Source organism: Nelusetta ayraudi, unplaced genomic scaffold, assembly GCF_046127955.1.
Source record: "Nelusetta ayraudi isolate G7.1 ecotype Tasmania unplaced genomic scaffold, CSIRO-AGI_Nayr_v1 ptg000189l, whole genome shotgun sequence".
NCBI classification, from domain to species: domain Eukaryota; kingdom Metazoa; phylum Chordata; class Actinopteri; order Tetraodontiformes; family Monacanthidae; genus Nelusetta; species Nelusetta ayraudi.
In genome coordinates this window covers 274,839-291,302 of record NW_027466238.1, presented here as the reverse complement: position 1 = coordinate 291,302, position 16,464 = coordinate 274,839, and the positions used below count along the sequence as shown (strand labels likewise).

The following is a 16,464-nucleotide window of genomic DNA, read 5'->3' as shown; positions in this document are numbered from 1 at the left end:
AAACAAATATAATTAAGTGATACATGATTGAATTCAACTTGAGAGTTGGAGACTACAGAATTGTATTTACCTGATGTGAAAATGATCCTAGCTTTGTAGGGCTTCCACCCATCTCCAGGAGATTCTCTGGATTTCACAGCTTTTGAGACATCAATTTTACTTGGAGGCCACAAGCACGTCCCATTACTCATCCACACAGAGCGTACAACTTCCACCTCATTTGTGTTGTCAAACACAACAATATGAAACATCTAAACAGAAGGAATACTTACATAAAACAGTAATTCCGATTCAACGATTATTAGTATTCAACTTCCTAAACTATTATACAGTAAAGCATTCTTGTTCTCAATGTAGGAGTGGAAATACAACAAATTTGTTTTGGAATGGTAATCTCACATACTTCTGCAGTTTTTCACCGACCATGAAACATTTAAAGGTCCCATATTATGCCACTTTTCCACTTCTTAAAATAGTTCTCAAATGTGTAAAAGACCTGTCTGTGACCTGCATTCTTCAAAATTGACTTTGGATCTAATATTTTTGCTGTCCCTAAATCAGCAAAAAACCGCTCTGTTCAGAACAGCCCGTTTTAGGGCCTGTCACTTTTATGCTAATGAGCTGCACCTGGCCACGCCCTTCTCTCTCGATGGGGCTGTGGCTTGGCTCTGGTAGCCATGCGCTAATGTTGTGAATGCGAAGCGACTCGGTCATGGCTAGCAGAAGCAGTGTGGTACAACCGTAGCAGTTTGAGCCAGAATCTGACCCAGAGGGAGAGGCTCCGGCAGAAATACGGACCCCTTAATACCCCTCCCCTCAAGCTGCACTTATGTCTTTTCCTCACTTCTTTTCTCTCTGGTAACAATGTTCACCGTGACAGATTGCAACAATGTTTGTTTACATTTGCAGTTGTACGCGCACACGCACGCACGCACGCACGCACGCACACACACACACACACACACATACACTACTCTAGGTCTATATAGTAAACATGACCTTCCTTAAGTTTGTCACTTGGAATGTACCAGGGACAAAAAATTTAAAATTCTCAATCATTTGAATTTTCTTGAAGCCGACATTGCCCTACTACAGGAAACTCACTTAACAAACACTACAGCACAAAATCTAAAATCTACCCTTTTTCCAAACATCTACTCGGCGAGTTACAACTCGAAGCAGAGAGGTGTGGCTATCTTGATCAATAAGAGACTTAATTTCATTATAAATAGTACAATATCTGACCCTAATGGAAGATATATAATAATCAACACTAACATTGACAATAAAGATTACTGTATTGATAGTATTTATGGCCCAAACGTGGATGATCCCTCTTTCTACCATGCCTTTTTCTTGTCACTCTCTGCACATGTAAACACAACACTCATAGTAGGGGGTGACTTCAACCTAGTGTTAAACTCTGATATTGATAGATCCAACACCTCAGCTAGCCAACGACACTCATTAGCTGCAGACACATTAAAACAGTATATGAGTGATTTTGGTTTATCAGACCCTTGGCGTTCAAACCACCCAACTCACAGAGAGTACACCTTTTTCTCTTCTGTTCACCACTCATACTCACACTTGGACTACTTTATCACCAGCAACTCACTCTTGGCAGACATTCGGGAAGCCCGGATCCACTCCATCACTATTAGTGATCATGCACCTGCCTCTATCTCCGTCTCTACAAAGGCACCTAGAGCACCGATCCGGAATTGGAGGCTGAACACGTCATTACTCACAGACTCAGATCTTATAAAATACTTTAATAGGGAGTGGACAATATTCCTACAAATTAACGACTTGCATGAAACTGCTGTACATATTCTATGGGAAACAGCTAAAGCAGTAATGCGGGGCAAAATAATATCTTACTCATGCCACAAGAAAAAAAAGGAACTAGCTCTGGAGTCTGAATTAGTTCATAATATTAAAACCTTAGAATCTTCATATGCCATCCAACAGGAAGAAGACGTGTGGAAAGAGTTATGCAAACCAAAAAATGGAATTAGCCAAACTGACAGATAAAAAAAACAAGTTCCAAATGCAAAGATTACGCCTTGAAAACTTTGAATGCAATAATAACTCTAGCAAATTTTTAGCGAACCAGCTAAAGTCAAACAGAGAAAAAGCAACAATCTCCTCCATCAAAAACCTGGATGGCAAACTAACCCATAACCCAGATGAAATTAACCAATGCTTCAGAGATTTCTACAAAAGATTATATTCCTCCGATAATAACCCTTCAGAAGCCTCTACAGATAACTTTCTTAATAGTATTGTGCTCCCTAAATTAAATCAGGAACAGGCTACTACAATGGATGCAGATCTCACTCAGGCGGAGTTTGAAGAAGCCTTGGCACAAATGCCAGTAAATAAAGCCCCAGGACCTGATGGCTTCCCAGTCGAATTTTATAAGGCACTTTGGCCTACTATTGGTCCGACCTATTACAGAATGGCTAGAGAGATCCTAAATACTGGACTTCTCCCATCAAACATGAATTCTGCTAACATTAGCCTCATACTCAAACCGGACAAAGACCCATCATTCGGACTATTCAATAAATTGGGCAAAATCCACAGTGCTACCGCTTAATTGTAAATTTAAACAAACCTCTGTAGCACCATTGCAAGCCGGTAACATACGATACTTAGGTATCAACTTCTCTCCCAACCTATCAGACTTAATACAACTCAATTTCATCCCGCTATTAAATAAAATAGAAAACTATCTAATTCAATGGAGAAACTTACCCATATCTCTTTTAGAGAAAGTTGCAACAGTAAAAATGATGGTTTTACCTAAATTAAACTACCTTTTCTCAATGATTCCACATCAACCCCCTGCTCAGTGGTTTAAAACCCTGAACTCAAACGTCACAATATTTCTATGGAAAAACAAACCACCCTGTATCAGTCTGAAGACGCTTCAAAAAGCGAAAGATGCTGGGGGACTAGAATTGCCAAACTTTTATTACTACTATATTGCCAACAGAATAAAGTATATTCATAAGTGGTTCAACCCTAGCCCACATGATGTATCCTGGCATGTCATAGAACAAGCCTATTGTGGTGATATTCAGTTAGCAGACTTGCCATTTATCAGCACACCAAAGCACCACAGTTGCATGAAAAGTGTTAATATAAGTCACTCTCTGATGGCTTGGATGGAATTTCTGAAAATCACAGGTTCTTCCCTTCTCCCGTGCGGTCGTATGCCCATCTGGAACAATCCTGATTTACTACAAAACAAAAAAGTACTTAACTTCACACATTGGGCAGATAAAGGTATAACTCACGTAAAACACATAAGAGAGAATAATAATTTTAGACCATTTCAAGAGCTTGTGACACAGTTTGGAATTAACAGTAGTTGTTACTTAGAATACATGCAAATTAAGTCCATAATTAAGAAAAGATTCAAACTTGAACAAACACACATGGAGGTCTCTCCGGCTGTACAGTCGGTCCTGAATTTCTCACCTCCTAAACTACTTTCCAAGATATATAAAATCCTTACAAACACAGATCGCACTATTTCTATCCCCATTGTTAAGTGGGAAAGAGACCTGTCTCTCCAGCCTCACTCTAATTTCTGGAGAACAATTTGCCTGAACACCTTTTCACTGATAAAACAACCTAATCTACAATTAATACATTTTAAAGTACTCCACAGGATCCACTACACTGGACAGCGGATGTTTCAGATGGGCATGACCGCCTCTCAGACCTGCTCACACAGCACAGTTAATGTTCCAGATAATTACCTACACGCTGTATGGCATTGCCCACTAGTAAATACATTCTGGCACATAGTATGCAATGATCTATCAGCACAGGTTGGTTACACCATCACAGCCACTCCTTTTTGTCTCTTAGGGGACCTCAGTGATATCACCTCAGATAAGGCAGAATCTCGCATGCTGATCACCTCCTTATCTATCGCTAAGAAAACACTCCTCATAAACTGGAAAACAAAACAACACCTGCACATTGCACAATATAGGAACTTACTGTTAGACCACACCTCCTTGGTAGGAGTGTCTGCTTCATCCTATAACTAACTAGTAAACAATCAATAGCTGAGGCTGCTGGTTGATGTGGACGGCCGTGGTTGTGCTGCAGCGGGCCGGGTGCGGTCTGGGGGGGCTTATTGTCTTATTTATCCATGAGTAGATTATTATTATTGTTATTATTACTATCATTATCATTATTATTATTATTATTATTACTATTAACGTTGTTATTATCATTGCTATTATTATCATCATCGTATGTACTCGCATGTATGTTTATATGGGTATATATGCACTATCTGACAATTAGCTATGCAAATTTACGATCTGTTTTGTTCTCTTTTAACACAATTGTATATTGTTGCCAGTTGCCTCCTCTACTCCTCTCTCTCTATCCCTCTCATCATCCCCCCTCACACTTATTTCTCCTCTCTACTTTCCTCTCACCCCCCTATCTATCCCTCCCTCAGTCCGGTTATGGCCAGAATGTCACCAAGAATATTATAATAAAACCACTCAAGAGGTAGCTCCTGAAACCACCCATGTGGCTCAGACTCTCAAGATCGACCTCTGAGAATAAAATCTGTCAGCCATCATAGACATTCAGAGACACTTCTGCTTGTCATTATGGCCAGACCGGACAAAGGAAAAAAAAAAAAAGAAAAAAAAAAGAAATACGGACTCAGCGTCTGCAGCAGGACATTTCCGAACAAATACTGTGCGTTTTTATATATTATAAAGTTTTTATTTTGTGTGTTGTTACACTGTAACTTACACGTTAGCTCATGCTAACAGCTTCGTCGCCGCTGTCTCGTCATTACTTCGAGCTCTTCTGGTGAATGAGCATTTTTCTAAACAGTGCAGTAACGTTATACTTATCTCTCCTCCGTATATTCTTGAACACTACTGATAAAAAAAAAAAAAAAAAAAGTTGTCGTCACGGGGCTGTTAATAACCCCAGCAAATACTCAGACTGCTACCAGCGCAATGCTTAAAAATGAACAGCCTTTTTTCCCTAGGTATTTTGAATGTACTCTTTTTTTCTTTTTTAACTTAACTTTAAATATGTCTGTATCCACAATATGTCATGGTCAAAATTAGAAGCATTGCCATGTTGCTTAAAATGCTGCTGTTCTCCAGCTCAACATTAGACAAATGTCACAAGTCTTATCCAACTCTGCTCGTGTTGGCAACTTTCATTCAGGTGAAATTATATATTTTTTTCTTTTGACAGGTGCTCCTGTGGAAAATGTAAAACCATGCCCATGGAGCAGGAAAATGTATGCTGCCTGGAGATACCACAGGTAGGGTCAAGATATCAAAAATGAACTCGTTTGTCTTGATTATTGTTTATTGCATACATCTTTGAGACATAATGGCATTTATACTTTGTAATATCTTGTAGGTTAGCAGACGCCTGCGGGAGGTTGAGGGGGACCTCAAATGCATGGTGGACCATCCAGGATTGGAGCCAGTATGCCTGAATAGGTTCTCATTGCAGAATGCAGGCCAAATTTATAAGGCGGACTATGGTCCATTGCGACTAAGGAGAATACACCAGTAAGATATGTTTTACTAAATATTATGATTTAAAATTAAAGTCAAAGATTTTATGGATTACTTCTTTGCAACTGTAATAAAGTGTGACAAATGGGATATCTGTGCATTTATAACAAATATTTGTTTTTTTCATAAGCAAGTAATGTGTATGTAACCTACTAACAGGAGTCATTGCAGTATACACACTCAAACATTTGCCATTGAATTATTTACAGATAAGTTATAAATGTGATGAGGAAACAACATACCAGAAAACTATTTAAAATTACACATAAAAAAATAAATCTATCTTGTCCAATGTCTTGTAGTCGTTACAGGTATCTGGCATATCGATCTTTCGTGAGCTGGTGTTGGGACTTGCTGGGATGCAGAATGAGGGTTGTCATCCCAGCTTGTGTGGTCCTTCGAATCCGCATGGAGTATCCTGATACTGCACGTCACTGCGTGGGATTCAAACTGCTTGACTGAAGCGGGACACATAACCTTCAATGACCTCCTCCTTGTCTGGCCGGTCAAACTGTGCTGCGAGACTTTCTGGAACGTTGATTGCCACGACTGCTTCAGTGTAGGGAAGTGGGTCCACAAAGACCTTGTTGAAGATTAGGTCCATCATGTCCACTACAAACCCTGTTTTACACAAGATAAAAACATAAGTTTTGGTTCCTTTTTTTTTTTTTTAAAGATGGTTTTCTGCTTATTTATTGTTGAAATGTTTATTTATTATAAATGCAACATCCAAAAGTGTCTAATTTATATTTATAATAACATTTTTTTAAATTAAACTCTTACGGAATGTCGGCTCTGTCTTCAGGGGTTTTGTGCTACACTCTCCCTTCAATGCCTTTGGGAAGTGCACCTTGAAAATGGGTACACCTTGGTCTGTCTGTGCCTGTGGTCGGTTGCTGTTTTCATTGTAATACAGCGCCGCCAAGTATAGTCTGTAATAAGAAAAAAAGAAAATGATCAAAGATGTCTGAAATTTTAGGTTACACACGTCAACAAAGTTATAAGTAAGCACAGTTTTATTTACCTGCACAGCATCCCGAGAAATGGAAATACAACGTTCTTCGGGGCAAAGCGAAGGATGACACTGTGGAACGCCTCCAAAGATGAAGTCTGGGGGTGTGGGCTAAGTTTAGCTACATCCTTGAGAATCCTTTTGTTTGCCATCACCTTCTCAAGTCTGCAGAAAGCCTTTCTACAAAGGATAAAAATCATAATTCAAAATTCTATACATAACACTTTTTAAGGACAACAATTACACTTAATTCCCAAAAGTTTCACAAAGTGGGGTAGTCTTTGAGGAAACGTTAATTTTTGATCCAAACCTGCTGAAAGCCATTTCTTTTTGTCGCGTGTCTGGCGTGACTCATGCAGGCAAGCTGGAAAAAGCGGGTCGTCATGTTCATGAATGTCCTGTACATGATTAAAGATCGAGGTCCACTTTGCCACTCTCTCAGGCCCAGTGGTGGATGTAGCTGCTGTCCAGTAGATGTGATTGTTTATGCTTTTCATCCACTTCTGCAGCTTCTCACAATCTTTCATCTTCCTAATTTTGTCGAGTTTCTTTGAAATTCCTACATGCACAAGAAACACATTAGTTGTAATGAAATAAGCCAAGTGCAACAATTGTAGATGTGGATGAAAATGAAATCCAGTAGTAGTGTGTGACATTGTTCTCCCTGAGAAACGTCTGAATTTGTGGATGTCGGTCTGTGACTATACAGTCCACAGTCACACCACGTGCATCCAACAATGCCAGACTCCTCTTCAGTCCCTCTTTTTCCATATGGTAGCTACCACCAACCTCATTGCTCTGTACCCCAGCAAGCATACCACAAAAATGTTTCTTATTAGAAAATGTGTAATGAAATTCTTTTACATAATTAAAAGTCAATTTTTGCTCCTCACCTGAATCAACTGCATGTCCACAATTGTGTTTGTATCGAGGTCCATTGTTGTGGAACTACCAAACTTTGCTGAATGTCCTTAAAAAAAAGAAAGTTAAATAACTTGATATTACTCTCAATTACATTTTTCCTGCCACTCAAAAACAAACACCTACAAAGAATTTTGTTATTCAGTGAAATATTAAAACCTGAAGAGTCAGCCCTCATGTCTCCACCAAGTACGACTTTTTCCTTCTGGCTGAGTTGGTGCAGTAACTCATTCTGCTGTGTTTGCCAGTGGTGAATAACTGCAGGCTCAATAAAGGATCTGGCATGCCGACAAAAAGTGTCATAATGGAAGAGTTGAAGGTGCATTGATTTGAAGACCTAATGTTAGGGAAGAAAGTGTTTTAGAAAAAGCATTGTCAGCTACTGGATCATACGTAACATCGTAATCAAAGCTATTTCGACAGAGACAAAAAATTTACTTTTCATCATTTAGCCGTTTAATTTTGAAGAAGGAGGCCCCACTCAAATATACAGCTGCAGATAGGTGGAGGTTCCCAGCTGGAGTGCTTCCTATGACAGGCTGGCTATTCCACTGTTTGTGGTACTCACAATGTGGGCACTGCTGTTCAACAGATAGGAAAGTCCCCACATTCCTGGTCTTCAAATCACATGCCCGTGTGCAAACAGGACACGCACCAAATAACTCCATGAGGTTGCTCTCATAAACGATGCATTTCTTTATATGGTGGATGGGAGTGGATCCGCGGTCTCTATAAGACGAAAGGAAAATGTGTTTTAATACATTTAACAGCATCATCTCTTAGAAGCAGTGTACTCAACACTGTAATACACTTTCTTACCTAGACAGCTTTAACCTTCAAAATTATTACATGCGTGAAATAAACACACTCACGACACAGACTAGAATTACTTACGACATAATTATTGACTCTGTCTGAACTGTGACTGATTCTGCAGGGTCATAGGTTGAGTCCAGCCCCTTTGAAGCTACTACTGAAGAGCTACTCTCTAAAGGATCTTCCTCTCCCAGCTCCTCCTCCAAATCCATGCGAGCTCTCTTTGACCGTCGTTTGACTGGTGTCGATGAAAACTGGAATGGAGCTGCACCATTGGATATACCAACACGAAAATCCCTGCAGGCCACATTAGCCTGTACACCTGTAACCAAAATTAAATTTTAATAAAAGAAAAACTAAAGTGATTTACTGAGCATAAACAGAAGTATTATGGGATGTAATTTATTACTAACTTCATCCCAAGTAAATGTAGCCTAATGAAGGTGGCTGCATACCTGCACTTCTGTAAGAAGCTCCTAGAGTCTTCAACGACAGCTGCGTGCCGACAGAACGTGTCTTCTTGTCAGTCTGACAGGCAACATCTCTTGATGCTGGCATCTGCAAACAGGGAGTTGATGTGCTGGCCTGTGAATAACACATGAGGCCGAAAACGAGGTTATTTCTGAGAACACATTTTCACACAGCTTTCTACCAACGTCCCCGTTTAGTTTACATTACGTTTAAACGTAACGTTGCCTTACGTTTGCGTTTAAATGTAACGTTGCCTTACGTTAGCCGCAATGCTAAAAACACATTGAAAGGATAGGAAGGAAGGCTAAACAGTAAATCAAAATAAAATGTTAAAAACTTACATCTTCCACGTTTGTAGTCACGTCACGAACCGTTGGGACCGATCCATTCTTTAAGTTTAAGCGAAGTGCAAATCCGGCTTTGACCTGGCTTTCATTGTCAAAACAGTCCTTCGCGAAATGGTGAGCACACACATACAGCATTTTTGGAACAGCTGTAAGTACACATCCTTCAAAAATAAAATACATTGTCTTCTCGAAGACTCGGACGACAGAGTTATAAAAAGAGTAGAATGCTCATTTCTGCAGCCAGAAACAGAGCAACCCCTTCTTCCTGATCGTGGTTTCGCCATTGTTCTCACCGGAGCGTTTGCGAGCAGAAGAAAATGGCGCAGCTTCTGGAATTTCTGTGGGTGTGACAAACCTTTACCAGAGGCGGTGCCACTAACCTGAGGGGGCAGGGTCGAGTGCACTTCCGTGACATCACCAAGTCACGGAAGTATGATCTGCCCGTTGGAAGCACAAATGTTCGAAAGTAGGAAACACTAAAGACCGTAACGTAGACAGACTTTTTTCACACCAGGGGGGATCGTAGACATGCCGGGGATGCATATTATTGATAGAAAACCGCAATAAAGTGCATTTTGGATACTATGGGACCTTTAATCTGACTGGAGATGGAAGCAAGTCAGTTAATCTGAGCATCCTGAGGACAAGACACCCTGAAGACAGTGCGTTTACATGGCACTAGAGAAATTTGAATTATTGCCTTAGTCCGATTATGATCGGAGAACTCACGTGCATGTAAACACCTTAGTCCGATTATGATCAGAGTTTGAGAACTCCGATTGGAATCGGAGAACTTCGATTGAGACACCCAGATAATGCGATTGGAATTCGAATTTCTCTGCCATGTATACGCCTAAGTCGGACTATTAACTGGACAACGCGAGTGCGCACGCGCCACGCCTCCCTCTCGCAACTCATGACCACACAACTACGTCGTCTAACAAAACAGACGGCGTGAAACAACCTGGCAAACGCGAATAAGAATGTTCGCATTTGGAGAGAGGATGAGACCGGGCTGATGCCTTCTCTTCTAAAAGAGATGGACATATTAAATAAAAGCACACCAAAGAGATGTTTTTCTGATTTGTTTTTATTTTGGTAATTTCGCTGTTATTCTGCTGGAAACGGCGTGCAGCGGCACCAGCTTCCTCCACGGTCGGCACTTTAATGTGCGTGTGTATAACTGAAGACACCGTTCCTTTGCAAAACCTGTACACAAACTCTCCCACCAGTCTGCTCCGAACCCAACAAGAACGAGAGTTTCGGGTCCGTAGCGACGGCACAAAGTGTAGCATCGAAGACAGTGTGTTGTTGTAGCTCTCCAACAGCAAACAACGTTCTTGTCTGCCTTTTAAAATCACCATGAGCACAAGAAATAGGGTACACCTTATCTGCAAAGCAAGTAACACGTACATTATGAACTATCGTTCCATATCATAATGATTTAATATGTCAACCGAAAGCAACTGACCAGCTGAAGAGACTCACTCCACCCCCTAGTGTTGGGAGGATGACACGTTCCCGTCAATAATTCGAATTTCTCAGCTGCATGTATACGGGGGCAAGGTGAGAACGCCGATTGGACGAGAAAACCGAATTATTGCTTAGTTCGATTAAGCTCTGCATGTAAACGCACTGAGTAGAGAATATGTTGGAGCTGCCAGTCTCCACAGTAGTGAAGACAGTCACTCTGTCAGACATGAAACCTCCATAATAATCCAGCAGCCAGAGACCGGAAGCCACTGAAACCACGTGACACACTGTCACATTCACATGTTTACACGTTCACTTCATTATTTAGTTAAAGGTCCCACGTGTGAAATTTTAAGGAAGCCCACCTGACAGCGCGTTTGGTATTTCCTTCACTGTCAAACGGGCTTCCTTCAGAAATGGAAGCGCAAGATGGCAGTGAACTATGAGCAAGATCCATTGTTCTATGTATATTCTTACCTATGGTGTAACCCATGTACATTATTATTACTGTTGTTTTTATTTACTGTAACATTGTTAAAGCTGTACTGTGTGGTTCGTTGTTTATATGTTTGTTAATGAAAAATCAATAAAACATAATTAAACAAAAAGTGAAGTGCAAGATGGCAGTGAACTAGGAGCAAGACCGTAGCTCTATGTTGTATGTATGTATGTTTTTATATGACAACCGTTCTAAGGGTAGGAACACCAAATAGCTTTTATTCTACTCTGTGTCTGCACCTTTAAAAATGTATGGGCAGTATGTTAAGCTTTAACTAATGTATAAAAATCATGAATCAATCCAAACTTTACACACTGGACCTTAAACTATAACTCGGCTTTGTCAACATCACTTCCTGTCTCCTCCCCTCATAAACCAGCTCAAACTGCTGCTGCTTCATTCCACTCAACATGACACCACCTGGTCTCATCGTTTGCTTCATCACTGTCTCCTGGTTTCAAGGTAACACATTCAGAAAGATTCAGCCACCAAAGTGGAACAATGACATCCACTGAACGCTCTGGCTGATGTTTTTATTGGCATTGTAATTTCTTCCAGGAGTTCACCTCAGTAAAGACCAACAGGTTTTCCAGGATCCCACTGACCTGATAGTGAAACCAAACCAAGAAGTCCAGCTGAGCCTCGAACATAAAATCCAAGACTACAAGACCATTCTGTGGTACCAGCGCTCACCTGGAGACTCTGCCCTCAAGCTCATTGGTTATGTCTATTATGAAGCTCCCACGATGGAACGTGCTTTTGAGGGTCACTTTAAACTGACTGGCGATGGAAGGAAGTCAGTTAATCTGAGCACCCTGAACCCAAGACACCCTGAAGACAGTGGGGAATATTTTGGAGCTGCCAGTTACCACAGTAGTGAAGACAGTCACTCTGTCAGACATAAAACCTCCATAATAATCCAGCAGCCAGAGACAGGAAACCACTGAAACCTTGTGACACACTGTCATGTTCACATTCAACACTCAAAGCAACATTGCATCAAGTAGACCCACAACTTTACTTTTTTATCCAGTCATTTATTTGTCGACGTTGTCGACATCACTTCCTGTTTCCTCCTCTCATTATAAACCAGCTCAAACTGCAGCTGCTTCATTCCACTCAACATGACACCACCAGGTCTCATTGTTTGCTTCATCACTGTCTCCTGGTTTCAAGGTAACACATTCAGAAAGATTCAGCCACCAAAGTGGAACAATGACATCCACTGAACGCTCTGGCTGATGTTTTTATTGGCATTGTAATTTCTTCCAGGAGTTCACCTCAGTAAAGACCAACAGGTTTTCCAGGATCCCACTGACCTGATAGTGAAACCAAACCAAGAAGTCCAGCTGAGCCTCGAACATAAAATCCAAGACTACAAGACCATTCTGTGGTACCAGCGCTCACCTGGAGACTCTGCCCTCAAGCTCATTGGTTATGTGAATTATGACACTGTCAAGATGGAACCTGCTTTTGAAAGTCACTTTAAACTGACTGGAGATGGAAGCAAATCAGTTAATCTGAGCACCCTGAACCCAAGACAGCCTGAAGACAGTGGGGAATATTTTGGAGCTGCCAGTTACCATAGTAGTGAAGACAGTCACTCTGTCAGACATAAAACCTCCATAATAATCCAGCAGCCAGAGACAGGAAACCACTGAAACCACGTGACACACTGTCATGTTCACATTCAACACTCAAGGCAACATCACATCATAGATTTAGCGACACAAATCTCGGACCCAGGACCTGCAGATGTAAACCTTGACTGCCTATTAGAAAGGAATCTGCATTCAATGTTCCTCACTGCAGTGGGTGAAGAAGAGATTGTAGAGATTGTGATGAGTTATGAAAAAAAAAACGTCTGATTGTGATGGAATTGATATAACTGTATTGAAAAAGGGTTTTGGGTTCTTTTACCATCTACGTTCTTATATCTATGTTTTGGATCTCCCTTTAATCAAATGGGTTTTAACTATTTACTTATTTATATTTAAATAAATAATTCGGTAAGTATTTATTTACTCATCTTTAAATATTTAATTATATAAATAATTATTTATTTATATTTAAATTCTTAATTCTATTTCACTTTTAAATTATACAATAATCAGAATGTATAGAACCTAGTTCTACTTGCAACAAGTCAAGCACACATCTGAAACACACCGTTCAATGCAAATGCAAAATAAAGTACACAGCACAACAGATTTCATAAATAAAATCCTCAATCATTTACTTGTAAACCAAGGAATGTTGGCTATGGACGTGTTTCAACCGAAAACAAAAAAAAAACTTTCACATCAGGGTAAACGCTATAATACAATCAAACTCAACAACTCAAAAAACACACTTGTGGGCCCACACCAACTAAGCCGGCTTTTTTTCTTTTTTTTTTACCACGGCACGCTAAAAGAAAACGGGTCATTTGGTCAGCCGGACGTAGCTCGGGTGCGACTGCGGTCAAGCCAACCGACAGTTCGAAAAAAGCGGTCGAGCCAGCAGGCACTCGCTTTTTGCTTGCTCCGTGTACACCAGGTATTACGGTAGTCATTGTACTCAATGGGGAAACAAGATCGAATCGCTTTTCTCTGTACTTGGTTTCAGATTAACATTATTGGAGAATTCCTAATTGTCACTCCATTATTACACTTCAGGGTGGTAGTGCAGCACCCCAGGAACACCCTCACTGAATTTCAGGAATTTCTGATGTGGTATTTCAAAATAAAGCTCATACAAAAATGTGCACTTTTCATGTTTATAAGTCGTGATTTCAGATGTAAATATTTGGAAATTGGTGTTCCTGGGGTTGTTCACTAGCACCCTGAAGTGGAATGGTGGAGTGACAATTAGGAATTCTCGAAAAAATCTAATCTGAAATCAAGAATAATAAACATAAAAAGTGCACAGTTTTGGATGAGCTTCATTCTGAAATGCTACATCAGAAATTTGTGAAATTCAGTGAGGGTGTTCCTGGGGTCGTGCACTAGCACCCTGAAGTGTAATACTGGAGTGACAATTAGGAATTCGCCAATAATGTTAATCTGAAACCAAGTACAGAGAAAAGCGATTCGATCTCGTTTCCCCATTGAGTACAATGACTACCGTAATACCTGGTGTACACGGAGCAAGCAAAAAGCGAGTGCCTGCTGGCTCGACCGCTTTTTTCGAACGGTCGGTTGGCTTGACCGCAGTCGCACCCGAGCTACGTCCGGCTGACCAAAGGACCCGTTTTCTTTTAGCGTGCCGTGGAAAAAAAAAAAAAAAAAAGCCGGCTTAGTTGGTGTGGGCCCACAAGTGTGTTTTTTGAGTTGGCCGCCGGAGCCGCAGCGTGTGGCGGTTTCGCCCACCACTGGGCAATGGAAAACAGAAAACAGTACCTTCGTCCAGGGCAATGGGGTCCACCACAGTGGGGGTCAACGGACAAAAAGGAGGCGCTGAGGAAACTGACCGGCTTGACGATGGAGGGTGACGATGTGCGGGGCGCTCGCCCGCCGTCTGCTGCTCCTCCCGTCCCACGGTCTCCGCTCCCACAGTTAGCGGATGGCTAACTGCCGCAGAGCGTGGGGCCGCTAGCTGCTGTGTTAGCTGCCAGGTGTCTCCGTCCTTCCTCAGGACAAACTTGAGCTGGCTGCAGATAATCCACTTTTTGGGAGAGAGTCCGTTTTTCCTCCGCGCCGTCGGTTTCCTTTTCTCCTTTGGTTTTTTCCCCCCGGTTTTCAGCCGAACACACCTGGTTCTTAAGTACCGGTGATGGTTGACCCGCCCACTGCTGAACACACCTGTTGCTTGAATAGCGGTGATGGTTAAGGTGCAGTACAATAAACAAACAAACAAACAGTTAAAACACCTGCTAAACATTTTAACAAAAATAACTGAAAACCAACCTTTTTAACCCATTTGTATTTTATAATATATAAATAGTATTAGGTTATTTAGATCATTTTAACCGGGTTACAGAAGCCACTCACTTATATATGTAATTTGTCATTTCAACCTGGTACCTTCCCTGACAGAAGGAAAATAGCTAAGGTCATACCCTTGTACAAAGCGGGGAGCAAAACATATTTTACAAACTACAGGCCTGTCTCACTACTGTCACAATTTTCTAAGATTCTAGAGAAGCTCTTCAATAAAAGACTAGACACATTCATTGATAAATATAAGTTACTTGCAGAAAGTCAATATGGGTTTAGGGCCAAAAGATCAACATCACTTGCCTAAATGGAACTCACTGAAGAAGTCTCTAATTGTAGAGAACAGAAAAAACATGCACTTGGAATAGATATAGATTGAAAAACAAAAAGCATTTGATACAATCGATCATAACATTTTAGTCAATAAATTGGAAACATTTGGAATTTGGGGAATAATATTAAATTGGGTTAAAAGTTATTTAAGTAAGAGGAGACAGTTCCTGAAGTTGGGGGATAGTTCCTCTTCATGTTTGGACATCACCTGTGGAGTCCCCCAGGGGTCAGTATTGGGACCAAAATTATTTTTGTTATATGCTAATGATATCAGCAAGGTATCCAAAGAAATACATTTTATTTTGTTTGCTGATGATGCAAACATGCTGTGCACTGGGGATGATTTTTACAGTCCAAAATCCTTAACTTTACTGACCTGATCAACTTCAAAACTGTGCAAATACTGTTTCAAGCAAAAAATAACCAATTACCTCACAATATACAAAAAAGGTTTATGTTAACGGAGAGAAATTGTTGTTTAAGGGGATCATTTAAAATTAAGCATAAAAGAATTCGTACTAATATGAAAGGATTTTGTATTTCAGTTTGTGAGGTGAAGCAGTGGAATGGGTTGCATGAGAATCTCAAAGGATGCCCGAACATGAGGCAGTTTAAAAAGTTTTACAAAGATATGATTTTTGCGGAGTACAGAGAGACATTGGCTTAAAATCCAGGCTGTCCAATTCGTTGTGGGGTATTTGTTATTATTATTATGGCTATTATTGTTGTGTTATTATTTATTATTATTCTCATTTTTTTTGACAATATTCAATGTTATTGATTCAATTAGATTGGTTGCGTTTCTTTTTCTTTTTCTTCTTAGTATGAATTATTATTTAATTTTGACCATATTGTTGCACAACTTTGCACTGATTTACTTTTTTTTTACCTTTGGGGAAGAGGGTGAGATTTAAAAAGTTTTGCTTCTTCTTACTCCTTTTCGAATATGCTATATATATGTCAGAATTATTAAATATTATTATTATTTCTTGGGTGTTTGACACTGTTTTGTTACTGTTTTTGATATTTTGCAAAAATTGTCTTGTTGATGTGCACAGAGGCTATTCGAAAGGAAAAATTATTA

The 16,464-nt window shown here is 40.3% G+C and overlaps 1 protein-coding gene and 1 long non-coding RNA gene across 2 annotated transcripts in view; one reads left to right on the top strand and one right to left on the bottom strand.

The window, feature by feature from the left end:
• Positions 1–16,464, top strand: part of LOC142881263 (uncharacterized) — a gene marked incomplete at its 5' end in the record, with an annotated part of 73,329 nt that overhangs the window by 36,719 nt on the left and 20,146 nt on the right. The gene's annotated exons all lie outside the window — the stretch shown is intronic.
• LOC142881255 (uncharacterized) lies at positions 6,906–7,880 on the bottom strand. Its single transcript, XR_012925538.1, has 3 exons — positions 7,684–7,880; positions 7,497–7,573; positions 6,906–7,401 (listed from the first exon to the last, which is right to left on the bottom strand). It is a non-coding gene; the product is annotated as an uncharacterized LOC142881255 (long non-coding RNA).